This window comes from Leptonychotes weddellii, chromosome X (genome assembly GCF_054177405.1).
Source record: "Leptonychotes weddellii isolate Sample4059 chromosome X, ASM5417740v2, whole genome shotgun sequence".
In the NCBI taxonomy this organism is placed as follows: Eukaryota; Metazoa; Chordata; class Mammalia; order Carnivora; family Phocidae; genus Leptonychotes; species Leptonychotes weddellii.
The window spans coordinates 62506996-62521821 of NC_138385.1; positions in this window are offsets into that span (position 1 = coordinate 62506996).

Genomic DNA, 14826 nt, shown 5'->3' on the forward strand with positions numbered 1-14826 from the left:
GTTTCTGTGGTATCAGATGGAAAGTCTACTCTTTCATTTCTAATTTTATTTCTCTGAGTCCTCCCTTTTAGCCTTAGTCTAGCTAAGATTTAGTAATTTTGTTTATCTTCTCAAAAAATACACTTATTTTTACTGATTTTTCTAGTCTCTATTTCTGCTCTGATCTTTATTATTACCTTATTTTTGCTAACTTTAGGTTTATTTTTTTTTAATTATTTCCATAAAATTTAAAGTTTGGTTGTTTATTTAAAATGTTTCTTTTTTCTTTTAAATTTTATTCATTTATTTGAGAGAGAGAGCACAAGTAGGGTGAGTGGGAGAAGGAGAAGCAGGCTCCGGAGCCTGATGCAAGGCTCAATCCCAGGACTCTTGGGATCATGACCTGAGCAGAAGGCAGCCACTTAACCAACTGAGCCACCCAGGCACTCTGTTTCTTTTTTCTTAATGTAAGCATTTATTGCTCTAAACTTACTCCTGTAGCTGCTTTTAATGCATCCCATAAGTTTTGGCATATTCTATTTTTATTTTAATTTAGTTAGCATATAGATTTATATTTGTTTCTGGTGTATAATATAGTGATTTAAGAGTTTAAGATAACTTTTTATTTTCCTTTTGATTTCTTTGACTCATTTTTGTTCAGCAGTGTTTTGTTTAATTTATATACATATATTTTTTTTTTCAGTTTTCCTTTTGTTATTGATTTCTAGTTACATACTCTTATGGTCAGAAAACATACTTGATAAGATTTCAATCTTCTTGAATTTTTTTTTTTTAAAGATTTTATTTATTTATTTGAGAGAGAGAGAAAGAGAGAGAGCACATGAGAGGGGGGAGGATCAGAGGGAGAAGCAGACTCCCTGCTGAACAGGGAGCCCGATGCGGGACTCGACCCAGGGACTCCAGGATCATGACCTGAGCTGAAGGCAGTCACTTAACCAACTGAGCCACCCAGGCGCCCTCTTCTTGAATTTCTTAAGATGCTGCTTTGGCCTAGCATAAGATTTATTCTGGAGTATTGATCCATGTGCCCTTGAAAAAAAATTGTATTTTACTGTTGTTGGATGGAATACTCTGCATATATCTTTTGGGTCTATTTGGTCTATAGAATTGTTCAAATCTGCTATTTCCTTATTGATTTTCTGATTAGATGAGCAATCCATTGTTGAAAGTGAGATCCTTTACTATTATTGTATTAATGTCTATTTCTCCCTTTGGTTCTGGTAATATTTTCTAAAAATATTTAGGTGCCCCAATTTGGGTCTATATTTATTTATAATACTTATATCTTAATTATGAATTGACCCTTTATCATTATATAGTGACCTTTTTCTCTTGATAATTTTTTTACTTAAAATTTATTTTGTCTAATATAAATATAACCACACATGCTCCTTTTGGTCATCATTTGCATAGGATATCTTTTTCCATCCCTTCACTTTCTGCCTATCTGTGTGCTTAAAATTAGAGTAGCTACACTTGTGGTGAGCATAGCATAATATATAGAAAAGTTGAGTCACTATGTTTTACACCTAAAATTAATGTAAACAGTGTTTTAAATATACTCAAATAAAAAAATAAAAATTATACTACTGATAAATTTAAATAAATTTTAATGTTCAAAATAAAAAAAATAATAATTGAGTTTCTGTGGGCAACATATTAATGGATCTTTTTTTATCCATTCAGCCACCCTGTGTAAACTGAATAATTTAATCCACTTGCATGTAAAATAATTATTTATAAATAAGTATTTATTACTGTCATTTTGCTCATTATTTTCTGATTGCTTTCTACTTACTTTGTTTTTGCCCTCTGCCTGTCTTTGAGATTTAATGTTTGCTTGTTTGTTTTTTCTGTAGTGGTATGCTTTGATACATTTCTCTTCATGTTGTTTATCTCTTCCAGGTCTTTTTTTGGGGGGGGGTTAAAAATGAATCTTGCATAAAACATCTTATATTAATAATCAACTACTTTAAGCTAATAAATTAAAACCAACAATATACAAAAACTTTATACTTGAAATCCTCCCCTCACATTTTATATATTGATGTCACAACTTAAATTTTTTATATATGTGTATACATTAAAAAATATTGTAGCTGTAGTTATTTTTATACTTTTGTGCTTTAACTTTTATTGGAGAAATATTATTTACTCACCACATTTCAATATTAGAATATTCTGAATTTGACAATATTAATACCTCTATAATGAGTTTTATACTTTAAATTTTTTTTCATGTTAGTATTTTTTATTTCATCTTGAAGAACTCCATTTAGCATTTCTTGTAAGGCAGGTCTGGTGATGATAGGCTCTCAATCTTTCGTTTGGGAAAGTGATTATCTCTCCTTCATTTTCAAAGGCAGCCTTGGCAGCTACAGTTTTCTTGGTTGGCAGGTTTCTGTTTGTTTGTTTGTTTTTTCAGCACTTTGAATATATTACCCCATACTTTGCTTGTCTGCAAGAATTATGTTGAGAAATACCATTTCCCTTTCCAGATTAGGGGAATTTTCTGTCATTATTTATTTAAATAAGTTTTCTGCCCTATTTCTTTTTCTGTGTTCCTAGTGGGACTCCCATAATACATACATTTTTTCTCTTTTTAGGTTCTTTTATAAGACATATAGGCTTTCTTCATTTTTATTACTATCTTTTTTTGTTTGTTTTTCTTACTGGGTTAATTTAAAAGTACTTGTCTTCAATCTCACTGGTTTTGCCTTCTTGATTAAGTTTTTCATTGAAATTCTCCATAAAATTTTTCACTTCAGTCATTGTGCTCTGATTTCAGTTCCAGAATTTGTTTGATTTTTTATGGTTTCTACCTCTTTGTTAAATTTCGTATTTTGTTCATGTATTATTTTCCTGATTTCATTTAGTCAAGTATCTGTGTTCTCTTGTGGCTCACTGATCTTCTTTAAGATTATTATTTTGAATATTTTGTCAAAAAGTTGGTAGATCTCCGTGTCTTTGGGGTTGGTTATTGGTGCTTTAGTAGTTTTTCTGGTTTCATATTTCCTTGATTATTCATGATCCATGTGGTCTTACATTGGTGTCACCACATTTCAAGGCTAGGCTTTATAGACTCATTTTGGCAGGTAAAGCCTTTTACCGGTCAACCTGACCAGAGATTTTGTGTGGGCCTTCTTACATTGTCTGTTGGTGGACTTGCTGCTGGAGTCCTTGGCCTGGCCAGTATGGTGCCTGAGTCAGCAGATGACCAGGTTTGGTCTTGAGAGTCAATCTTGGAGCCAGGTTCCACTGGAGTGGTCCTATCACTTGGGGCCATTGATGAGCCTTGTGCTTGAGTCTGTGATGTTGGGCCTGGGACCTGGGTTTGCAAGGGCAGGTCTGGATCCTTGGGCCAAGAAAGTTGACTAGGGACAAAAGATTACTAGAAAAGACCTGGCAATTCGGTCTGTGGGGGCAGCCCCGGTAGCTGGGTCCATAAAGGTGGGCCTGGAACTTGGATCCATAGGGGCTGACCTGGCCCCACAGTCCACTGGGAGCACTTTTGCTGCCTTTATTCATAGAGGCAGTCCTGATGTCTGAGACTGTGGTGTTGATCCAGAAGCTTGGGATATTAGGGTAGGCCTAAAGCCTGTGCCAGTCTGGTGCTGGGATGGGTCTTGAGCTTTTGTCCATGGGGGTAATCCTGAAACATAATTCCATGGGGAAGGCCTGGACCTGGAGGCCACTGGAATATTCCTGGAACCTGATTCTGCTGGAAACTTGGTCCACAGGAGACACTGGTGTGGGCTAGGGGCCTGGATATATGAAGCCTGTTTTGAAGGGTCTGTGTGTGCTGACCCTATGCTTGGTGCCACAGGGGCTGGCCTGATGCTGGCATAAGAATGAAGCTTAGGACTTCAGGGGCAGGTCTGGATCCCTGGTCCACAGGTGCCCACCTGGAGTCTAGAGTCTTGGAGGATGGGCTGGCATTAGGTCAGACTATCAGGTGCCTGGGCCTGTGGGGGCTAACCTGGACACTCTAATTTCAAGAATGCCATACTTTCAATCTCTTCTTCTTGTACATAAAAGAAAAATTTGCAAAATAAACTGGCAGAACCACAGACCTAAACATGTACTGGTATCCATAGCTAGATATATTCTTGATAGCTAGAATAATGAAGGGTTAATGTAAAGTAAAGGTGATGAGACTGTTCTCAATGACAATGTTCAGACATGACTCCCTAGACATTTATAAGCATAAAACACTCTTTCTATAGACTGATATGAAAATGGTAATATGAACATAAAAATTGTAATTCACCTAATTGATAACTGTTTAAGACAATAGTAGCAAAATGTATTTGGTAATTAAAGCTTTTAGATAAATTAAATGAATGACAACAATGTTGTAAGAAATAGGAAAGAGGAATTGAGAATATTCTATTATAAGGTGGTTGAGCTACTGGTGAAACAGAGTAGTGTTATTTGAAAGAGGTTATTTGAAAGGATTAGTTTTAAATGTATACTGCAAACTCTAGAGAACCCCCTACAAAAGGAAAAAGGGAAAAAAAAGAATTATGATTGACATATTGAGAAGAAGTATTATTGTACTATACAAAAAGCTTAATTAAAATCAGAAAGGAGCACCTGGGTGGCTCAGTCAGTTAAGCATCTGACTCTTGATTTCAGCTCAGGTCATGATCTCAGAGTCATGAGACTGAGCCCTGCATTGAGCTCTACACTCAGTACAGAGTCTACTTGGGATTTTCTCTCTCCCTCTCCTTTTGGCCCTCCCCTTCTCTAAATAAATAAATAAATAAATAAATAAATAAATAAATAAATAAATAAAATCTTTTTAAAAATAAATAAAACCAGAGAAAGCAGGAAAAAGTGGAAGACTAAAAAAGAAATAAAGAACAAAGTAACAGATAGAAAACAGCAAGAAATATGGAAGACATTAATCCAATATCAGTAATAACTTTGAATGTCAATTGTCTAAATACCTCAATTAAAAGACAGAGAGTGTTATACCAGATTGAGTGAATCAAGGTAATATGGTAAAAAAGAAATGAGACAAACAGTAAAAAAGGTCAATAAAACTCAGTTGTGGATTTTTTTTAAAAAGATAAAATTGACAAACATTTATTTAGATTAACTAAGGAAAAAAGATAGAAGACTTTAGTCTTTATTTATTTAAATGAAATAATAAATAAAAGAGTATATATTACAACTAATACAACATAAATAAAAAAGATAATAAGAGACTACTATGAACAGTTACCTTCCAAAAATTGGATAATGTAGTAAAAAGGGATAAATTCCAAGAAAGACATAACTTCTGAAGACTGAATCATGAAGAAACAGAAATTCTGAAAAGATGAATAAGACTAAGAGACTGAATGAGTAATCAAAAATCTCCCAAAACCCAGGAATAGATAGCTTCACTGGTAAATTCTACCAAAGAATTAATACCAATCTTTCTCAAATTCTTCCAAAAAATAGAAGACTATGGAATGGAATACTGACAAGTACATTTAATGGGCACAGCACTACTCTGGTACAAAAGCCATACGAAGATGTTACAAGAAAAGAAAATTACAGGCCAGAATACCTAATGAATGTATATGTGAAAATCCTCAACAAAATATTAGCAAACTGAATTCAACAGCACATGTAATGTATGGTGATTAACATAACATAATAAAATAAAATTTTTTTAAAAGTCCATGCATTAAGATCAAATAGGATTTAACTCTGGTATGAAAAGATGGTTCAACTACACAAATCAATAAATGTGATATACCAATTAACAAAATGAAGGATGAGAATCAGATCATCACAATAGATGTAGAAAAGGCATTTGATGAAATTCAAAATCCTTTTGTAATAAAAATTCTCAACAAATTAGGTTTAGATATAATGTACCCCAACATAATAAAGGCCATATATGACAAGACCACAGGGAGCATCATACTTAAATCTTTCAGTTTTTTGTCTAGGATCAGAAAAAATAGACGAGTGCCCACTCTCACCACATTTATTCAACATAGCAGTGAAAAATCTTAGCCAGAGCAATTAGAAATAAAAGACATGCAAATAAGAAAGAATGAAATAAGATTGTCTCTGTTTGAAGGTGACATATTCTTATACGTAGAAAATCCTAAAGATTCCATTAGAATGGATAAATGAATTTGGCAAAGGTGTAGGATACAGAATAAACATACAAAAGTTAGTTGTGCTTCTAGAATCTAACAATGAACTCTCTGAAAAAGGAATTTTAAAATTTCACTTTCAAAAGCATTTAAATTAATAAAATACTGAGAAACAAATTTAACCCAAGAGGTGAAAGATTTGTATACTGAAAGCTATTTAAAAAGTTGATAAAGGAAAGTCACAGGGACTAATTCTAGGCAAGATGGCAGCAGAGCAGGGGACCTAGTTTGATCTGGTCCCTCGAATTTAGCTGGATAGCTATAAAACCAATCTGAAAATACACGAATTCAACCTGAAATGTAAGAAAATATATCTGGAACTCTACAAGCAGAAGAATGACTGCTTTGTGCAAGGTAGGAGATGCAGCATCGTGAATCTGTGGGGAAATATCGGAAGATAAACAGAGTGGGGAGGGAGCGCCCATAAGCTGGCTACTGGAAAGTGATATAACACCTGAGTGCAAAATGAGAACCCTTAGAAATCTCCAGTGAGAGACATACCTTTCTGAAAGGGGCACAGGGGATGAAAAGAGCAGCATTCTAGGTGGATCATAGTGGTGTAAGGATCCCAGGAGACACAGACCAGGGGGTGCCTGATCTGATAGAATGCCCAAGCAGGGGATCGGGGAAACTGGTTATAGTCAGTGAGCCAAGAGGGGACTCTCAGCTCTGGTTGCCATAAATTGTGAATCAGGCTGGTAGAGAGACTGCTCTTTGCCTGAGCACCCTGAAAAGGACTGGAACAGGAAGGCTGTTTAACATCCCCTGGTAAAGACGAAATGGCTGCTCTCATGTTGGGCAACAGCTCTCAGAGCAGCAGTGGCCCTGGGAAAAGACAATAGGATGGCACTCACCATGACCTGGGGACAGCAAAACATGGTGTACTTGTGAGCCCACAACTGCTTATAGTCGCAAAGCCACAAATCAAAGTGTCAGTCGTGGGCCCCGGGGACTCCCCACTGGAAGAATTGCAGTAGGTGTGAACCACATGAATCTATGAGTTTGGTGCACACAGAAGTGGAGACGGTTTGACCCGGAGGGTTAATTGAAGAAAGGGGTCTGCCATCTTGTGGCTCTGGGCCAGAGATCCCAGCATAGCCATTTTTGCTTTGAACCTCTGAGGAGGAATGGAAAGCCACCAGGGGAAAAAAGCCACACAGACAACCAGTTCACCTTGAGCACATTCCGCTGACAAGATGTGGGGCAAGTCTGCCCAGGCAAAGAAACCTGAGAAGCAGAACAGCAGGCCCCTCCCCCAAAAGACAGACTGCCTCATTCTAGTCCTTTTTTCACTCTATTCAATTCTCTCTCTATATATATACATAAACTTTTTTTCTTTACAATTTTGGCAGGTAGTGTCTTCTAACACAGAGACCTAAATTCAATCAGGAACAAGTAGATCACTGCTTTGTCCACCAATGAGATTATAGTCTCTCTTCCCCTCCACCTCACCCGCTTTTTTATTGTTCTGTTAATATTGGTTTTGCTCACTTTCCTGTGGTGGCTTCCAACTACTTCGGAACTTTTCTAGGGTATAATTTTCTTGGGTCATGGCTGATATTTTGGACTCTATTCATTCACTCACCTATCCTTCTTTGGACAGAATGACTAGAAGGATGAACTCACAACAAAGGAAAGAACCAGAGGCGATGTTCTCCGCCATAGAGCTAATCAATATGGATATAAGCAAGATGTCACAGATAGAATTCAGGATAGCAATTATAAAAGTAAAAGATACATTTGAATAAAGCATACATGAAAATACAGAATCTCTAACCGCAGAAATGAGATCTCATCAGGCCTAACATAGAAATGCTTTCAATGAGATACAGTCTAAATTGGATGCTCTAACAGCTACGGTCAATGAGGCAGATGAGAGAATAAGTGATCTAGAGGACAGGCTGATGGAAAAGAAGGAAGTTGAGGAAAAGAGAGAAAAACAACTAATAGTCAATGAAGAGAGACTTAGAGAATTTAATGATGCCTTGAAAAGAACCAATGTCAGAATCATTGGGATCCAAGAAGGGGTAGAAAGAGAGAGAAGGCTGGAAGGTATATTTGAGCAAATCACGGCTGAAAACTTCCATAATCTGGGGAAAGAAACAATCATTCATGTCCAAGATGCAGAGAGGACCCCTCCAAAAATCAACAAAACAGATCAACACCCAAACATAAAATAGTGAAGCTTGCAAATCTTAGAGTGAAAGAAGCTATTCTGAGAGCAGCTAGGGAGAGGAGATTCCTTATGTACAGAAGGAGGAACATCATAACATCAGACCTATCCACAGAAACTTGGCAGGCCAGAAAGTGCTGGCAAGGTATAGTCAGGGTATTAAAAGAGAAAAACATGCAGCCAAGAATACTTCATCCACCAAGGCTATCATTCAGAATGGAAGGAGAAATAAAGAACTTCCAGGATAAACAGAAACTGAAAAAATATGTGATCACCAAGGCAGCCCTGCAAGAAATATTAAAGGGGATCCTGTAAGAGAAGAGAGACACCAATAGTAACATAGACCAGAAAGTAACAGACAATCTACAAAAACAGGGAATTTCCAGGCAATACAATGGCACTAAATTCACATCTTTCAGTACTTACTCTGAATGTAAATGGGCTGCCTGCCCAAATTAAAAGACACAGGGTATCAGATTGGATAAAAAAGCAAGACCCATCCATATGATGTCTACAAAAGACTCATTTTGAACCTAAAGACAACTCCAGATTGAAGGTGAGGGGATGGCAAACCACTTATCATGGCAGCAGACCTCAAAAGAAAGCTGGGGTAGCAATCTGCATATCAGACAAATTGGATTTTAAACCAAAGATGGTAGTAAGAGATGTAGAGGGACAGTGTATCATATTGAAAGGGTTTAAGCAACAAGCAGATCTAACACTTGTAAATATCTATGCCTCCAACCTGGGAGCAGCCAATTATATCAACCAATTAATATCCAAAGTAAAGAAACATATTGATAATAATACATTAATAGTAAGGTATTTCAACACCCCCCTCACAGCAATGGACAGATCATCTAAGCAGAAGATCAACAAGGAAACAAGGGCTTTGAATGACACACTGGACCAGATGGACTTCACAGTTATATACAGAACATTCCATCCTAAAACAACAGAATATTTATTCTTCTTGAGTGCACATGGAACATTCTCCAGAATAGATCACATATTGGGTCATGAATCAGGTCTCAAATGATCCCAAAAGATTGAGATTATTCCCTGCGTATTTTCAGACCACAATGCTTTGTAACTGGACTGTAACAATCACAAGAAGAAATTTAGAAGGAGCACAAACACCTGGAGGTTAAAGACTATCCCGCTAAAGAATGAATGGGTCAACCAGGAAATTAAAGAAGAACTTAAACAATTCATGCAAACTAATGGAAATGAAAACACATTGATTCAAAACCTATGGGATACTGCAAAGGCAGTCCTTAGAGGGAAGTACACAGCAATAAGCTGCTCTCAAAAAATTGGAAAAATCCCAAATATACAAGCTAACCTTACACCTAAAGGACCTGGAGAGAAAAACAGCAAATAAAGCCTAAACCAAGGAGGAGAAGAGAAATAATAAAGATTAGAGCAGAAATTCATGAAATAGAAACCAGAAGAACAGTAGAACAGATCAATGAAACTAGAAGGTGCTTCTTTGAAAGAATTAATAAGATCGATAAACCTCTAGCCTGACTTATCCAAAAGAAAAGAGAAAGGACCCAAATTAATGAAATCATGAATGAAAGGGGAGAGATCACGACAAATACCAAGGAAATACATGTAATTTTTAGAACATATTATGAGCAACTATACACCAACTGGAAGAAGTTGATGTATTCCTGGAAACTTAAAAACTACCAAGACTGAAACAGGAAGAGGTAGAACATCTGAAAAGACCAATAACCAGCAAGGAAATTGAAGCAGTAATCTAAAACCTCCCCAAAAACAAGAGTCCAGCACCAGTTGGCTTTCCAGGGGAATTCTACCAATCATTTAAAGAAGAAATAACACCATTTTTTTGGCTGTACTATAGGAATACATTAGGTGATTCAGTGGAAACATACTGCCTTGCTAACATTTGAAGAGTATGCATTGCATAATGAATTCTTTTAGAAGCATTATATGTTTTGTACTCTTACTTTATGTCTCAGTTTTAATTGAACATAAAGGGAATGCAGTATTTTAATTGTAACTCTGCCAATATCTTTATCTAGAGGCCTGTTGACATTTTTGTCTCCAAGAAAGGCAGGCTTAGATTATTTTTCTTCCAGATGGAGTTGGTGTAGTGTATTATTGGTTATCAAAATACTCAGTTTGGAGACTTTGAAATGGTAAATATTCATAGTGTGTAAAAAGCATGATACAAAACTGTATGATCTTAATTGCATTAAAATGCTTCCTTCTTGGATACACACATGGGACCTAGAAGTTGCACTGTAAACTGGTTGTGATTATGGATGAATTCATTCTTTGCTTCTTTTGCTTTTCAGTTTCCTTTTATGCACATGTTAACTTTTAAAAAATAATTTTTTAAAAAACAACAACAAAAAAGAAACAATACCTATTCTTCTGAAGCTCTTTCAAATAATAAGAAGGGAAGGAAAGCGTCCAAACTTGTTCTGTGAGGCCAGGATTACCTTGATCTCAAAACCAGACAAAGACCCCAACAAGAAGGAAATTATAGACCAATATCCCTGATGAACATGGATGCCAAAATACTCACCAAGATACTAGCCAATAGGATACAACAATCCCTACATTAAAGGGATTATTCACCACGGCCATGTGAGATTTATTCCTAGAATGCAATGGTGATTCAACATTCACAAGTCAATCAATGTGATACATCACATTAATAAAATACAAGAAACATATGATCTTCTCCACTGATGCAGAAAAAGCATTTGACAACATACAGCATTCTTTCTTGATTAAAACTCTTCAAAATATAGGGATAGAGGGAACATACCTCAATATCATAAAAGCCATCTATGAAAAGCCTACAGGGAGTATCATTCCTAGTGGGGAAAAATGGAGAGCATTTCCCCTAAGGTCAGGAACACAACAGAGATACCCACTCTCACCTCTGTTGTTCAACATAGTACTAGAAATCCTAGGCTCAACAATCGGAGAACAAGAAGAAATAAAAGGCATTCAAATTGGCATGAAAGAAGTCAAACTCTCTCCCTTTACAGATGACATGACACTTTATGTGGAAAACTGAAATGACTCCACCCTAAAATTGCTAGAACTTAAACAGCAATTCAGCAACATGGCAGGATACAAAATCAATGCACAAAAATCAGTTGCATTTCTATACACTAACAATGTGACTGAAGAAAGAGAAATTAAAGAATCGATTCCATTCACAATAGCACCAAACACCATAAGATACCTAGGAATAAACCTAACCAAAGAGGTAAAGGATCTCTACTCTAGAAACTACAGAACACTTATGAAAGAAAATGAGGAAAATACAAAGCGATGGAAAATATTCCAAGCTCATGGATTGGAAGAATAAACATTGTGAAAATGTCTATGCTGCCCAGAGCAATCTGCACTTTCAATGCAATCCCTATCAAAATACCATAGACATTTTTCACAGACCTGGAACAAATAATCCTAAAATTTATGGAACCAGAAAAGACCCTGGATCTCCAGGGGATTGTTGAAAAAGAAAACCAAAGCTGGGGGCATCCCAATGCCTGACTTCAAGCTATATTACAAAGCTGTGATCATCAAGACGGTATGGTCCTGGCACAAAAACAGACACATAGAACAATGGAACAGAATAGAGAACCCAGAAATGGACTCTACAGTCAGTTAATCTTTGACAAAGTAGGAAAGAGTATCCAATGTAAAAAAGAGTCTCTTCAATAAATAGTGCTGGGAAAATTGGACAGCCACATGCAGAAGAATGAAGCTGAACCATTCTCTTACACCATACACAAAGATAAAGTCAAAATGGATGAAAGACCTCAATGAGAGACAGGAATCCATCAAAATCCTAGAGGAAAACATAGGCAGTAACCTCTTCGACATTGGCCACAGCGACTTCTTTCCAGACATGTCTCTAAAGGCAAGGGAAACAAAAGTAAAAATGAACTTTTGGGACTTCATCAAGATAAAAAGCTTCTGCACAGCAAAGGAAACAGTCAACAAAACAAAGAGGCAACCCACAGAATGGGAGAAGATATTTGCAAATGACATTACAGATAAAGGACTAGTATCCAAAATCTATAAAGAACTGCTCAAACTCAACACCCCAAAAAACAAATAATCCAGTCAAGAAATGAGCAGAAGACATGAACAGACACTTCTCCAAAGAAGACACACAAATGGCTAAGAGACACATGAAAAAATGTTGAACATCACTAGCCATCAGGGAAATACAAATCAAAACCACAATGAGATACCACCTTACACCAGTTAGAAGGGCAAAAATTAACAAGACAGGAAACACAAGTGTTGGTAAGGATGTGGAGAAAGGGGAAACCTCTTACACTGTTGGTGGGAATGCAAGCTGGTATAGCCACTCTAGAAAACAGTATGGAGTTTCCTCAAGAAGTTAAAAATAGAACTACCATATGACCCAGCAATTGCACTACTAGGTATTTACCCCAAAGATACAGATGTAGTGAAAAGAAGGGGCACCTGCACCCCAATATTCATAGCAGCAAAGTCCACAATAGCCAAACTGTGGAAGGAGCCGAGATGCCCTTCAACAGATGAATGGATAAAGATGTAGTTCATATATACAATGGAATATTACTCAGCCATCAGAAAGGATGAATACCTAACATTCACATTGACATGGATGGAACTGGAGGGTATTATGCTAAGTGAAATATGTCAAGCAGAGTAAGACAATTATCATATGGTTTCACTCATATGTGGAACATAAGGAATAGCATGGAAGACCACAGGGGGAAGGAAGGGAAAACTGACTGGGAAGAAATCAGAGAGGGAGATAAACCATGAAAGACTCTGGACTCCGAAAAACAAACTGAGGGTTACAGAAGGGAGGGGGTGGGGGAGGGGGTAATCAGATGCTGTGTATAAGGAGAGCATGAGTTGTGATGAGCACTGGATGTTATACACAACTAATGAATCATTGAACACTATATCAAAAACTAAATATGTATTATATGTTGGCTAATTTAACATAATAAAAAATAAAACTCATGTATATTAAAAACATGTAAAGAATAAAACTAATAGCCTTCATAAAAAATTTTTAAAATTATACATATTAGGAAGGAAGAAATAAGCTGTCTATATTTCTGGGTGGCATGACTGTCTATGTAAAAAGAAAATCCCAGACAATCAACAACAAAAACCTAATAAGTGATTATTGGAAAAGTTGCAAGAAACAAGGTTAATATACAAAATTCAATTGCTTTCCTAAATACCAGCAGTGTACAATTGGAATTTGAAATTTAAAACAAAACATCATTTATATTACCACACATTAAATGAGATGCCAAGATATAAATCTAGCTACATATGTACAAAATCTATATGAATAAGCTACACTCTGTTGAAGGAAATCAAAAATCTAAATAAATGTAGAGATATTCTATATCATAGATAGGAAGAATGAACTGTTAAGATGTCACCTGTTCTCTGCTTGATTGATAGATACAATGGAATCTGTATAAAAATCTCAGCAATTTATTTGTAGATAGCAACAAACTTATTCAAAATTTATATAGGAAGGCAAAAGACTTTGAATATCCAACAAAATATTGATGAAGAACAACAAATAGAAGACAGACACTTAATTGCTGATTTACTATAAGGCTATAGTAATCAAGATTGTATGGTATTGATAAAGATATAGACAACTAGATCAATGTAACAGAATAGAAACAAATAAATTAACCCACAGAGACACAGTATATTGGTTTTTGACATAGGAACAAAGACACTTCAATGAAGAAAGGATTGTCTTTTCAGCAAATGATCCCAGAAAAACTGAACATCCACATGGAAAACATTAATCTAGATACAGAGCTTACACAAAATTAACTCAAAATGGATTAGACCTAGATACAAAATTAGATCTCTAAAGCGCCTAGCAGACCAAAATCTAGGTGACTGTTGGTTCAGCGGTGAATTTTTAGATAGAACACCAAAATCAGAATCTATGAAAGACAAAATTGATAATTTGGAAATCATTAAAATTAAAAACATTTGCTCTAAGAAAGACTTTTTTAATTATTTTTTTAAAGATTTTATTTATTTATTTGACAGAGACAGAGAGAGAGAGGGAACACAAGCAGGGGGAGTGGGAGAGGGGGAAGCAGGCTTCCTGCTGAGCAGGGAGCCCGACGCGGGGCTTGATCCCAGGATGCTGGGATCATGACCTGAGCCGAAGGCAGACGCTTAACAAATGAGCCACCCAGGCGCCCCTCAGAAAGACTTTTTTTTTCCTTCTAAGAATTTGTTTAAATTCTGGTTACTTAACAGGTAGTGTAAAATTAGTTTCAGGGATAGAATATAGTGATTCATCATGTGCATATAACACCCAGTGCTCATTACAAGTGCCCTCATTAATGCCCATCACCCACTTACCCCCATTTCCCTACCCACGGCCCTTCTAGCAACCCTCCATTTCTTCCCTTTTAAGATTCTCATGATTTGCCTCCCTCC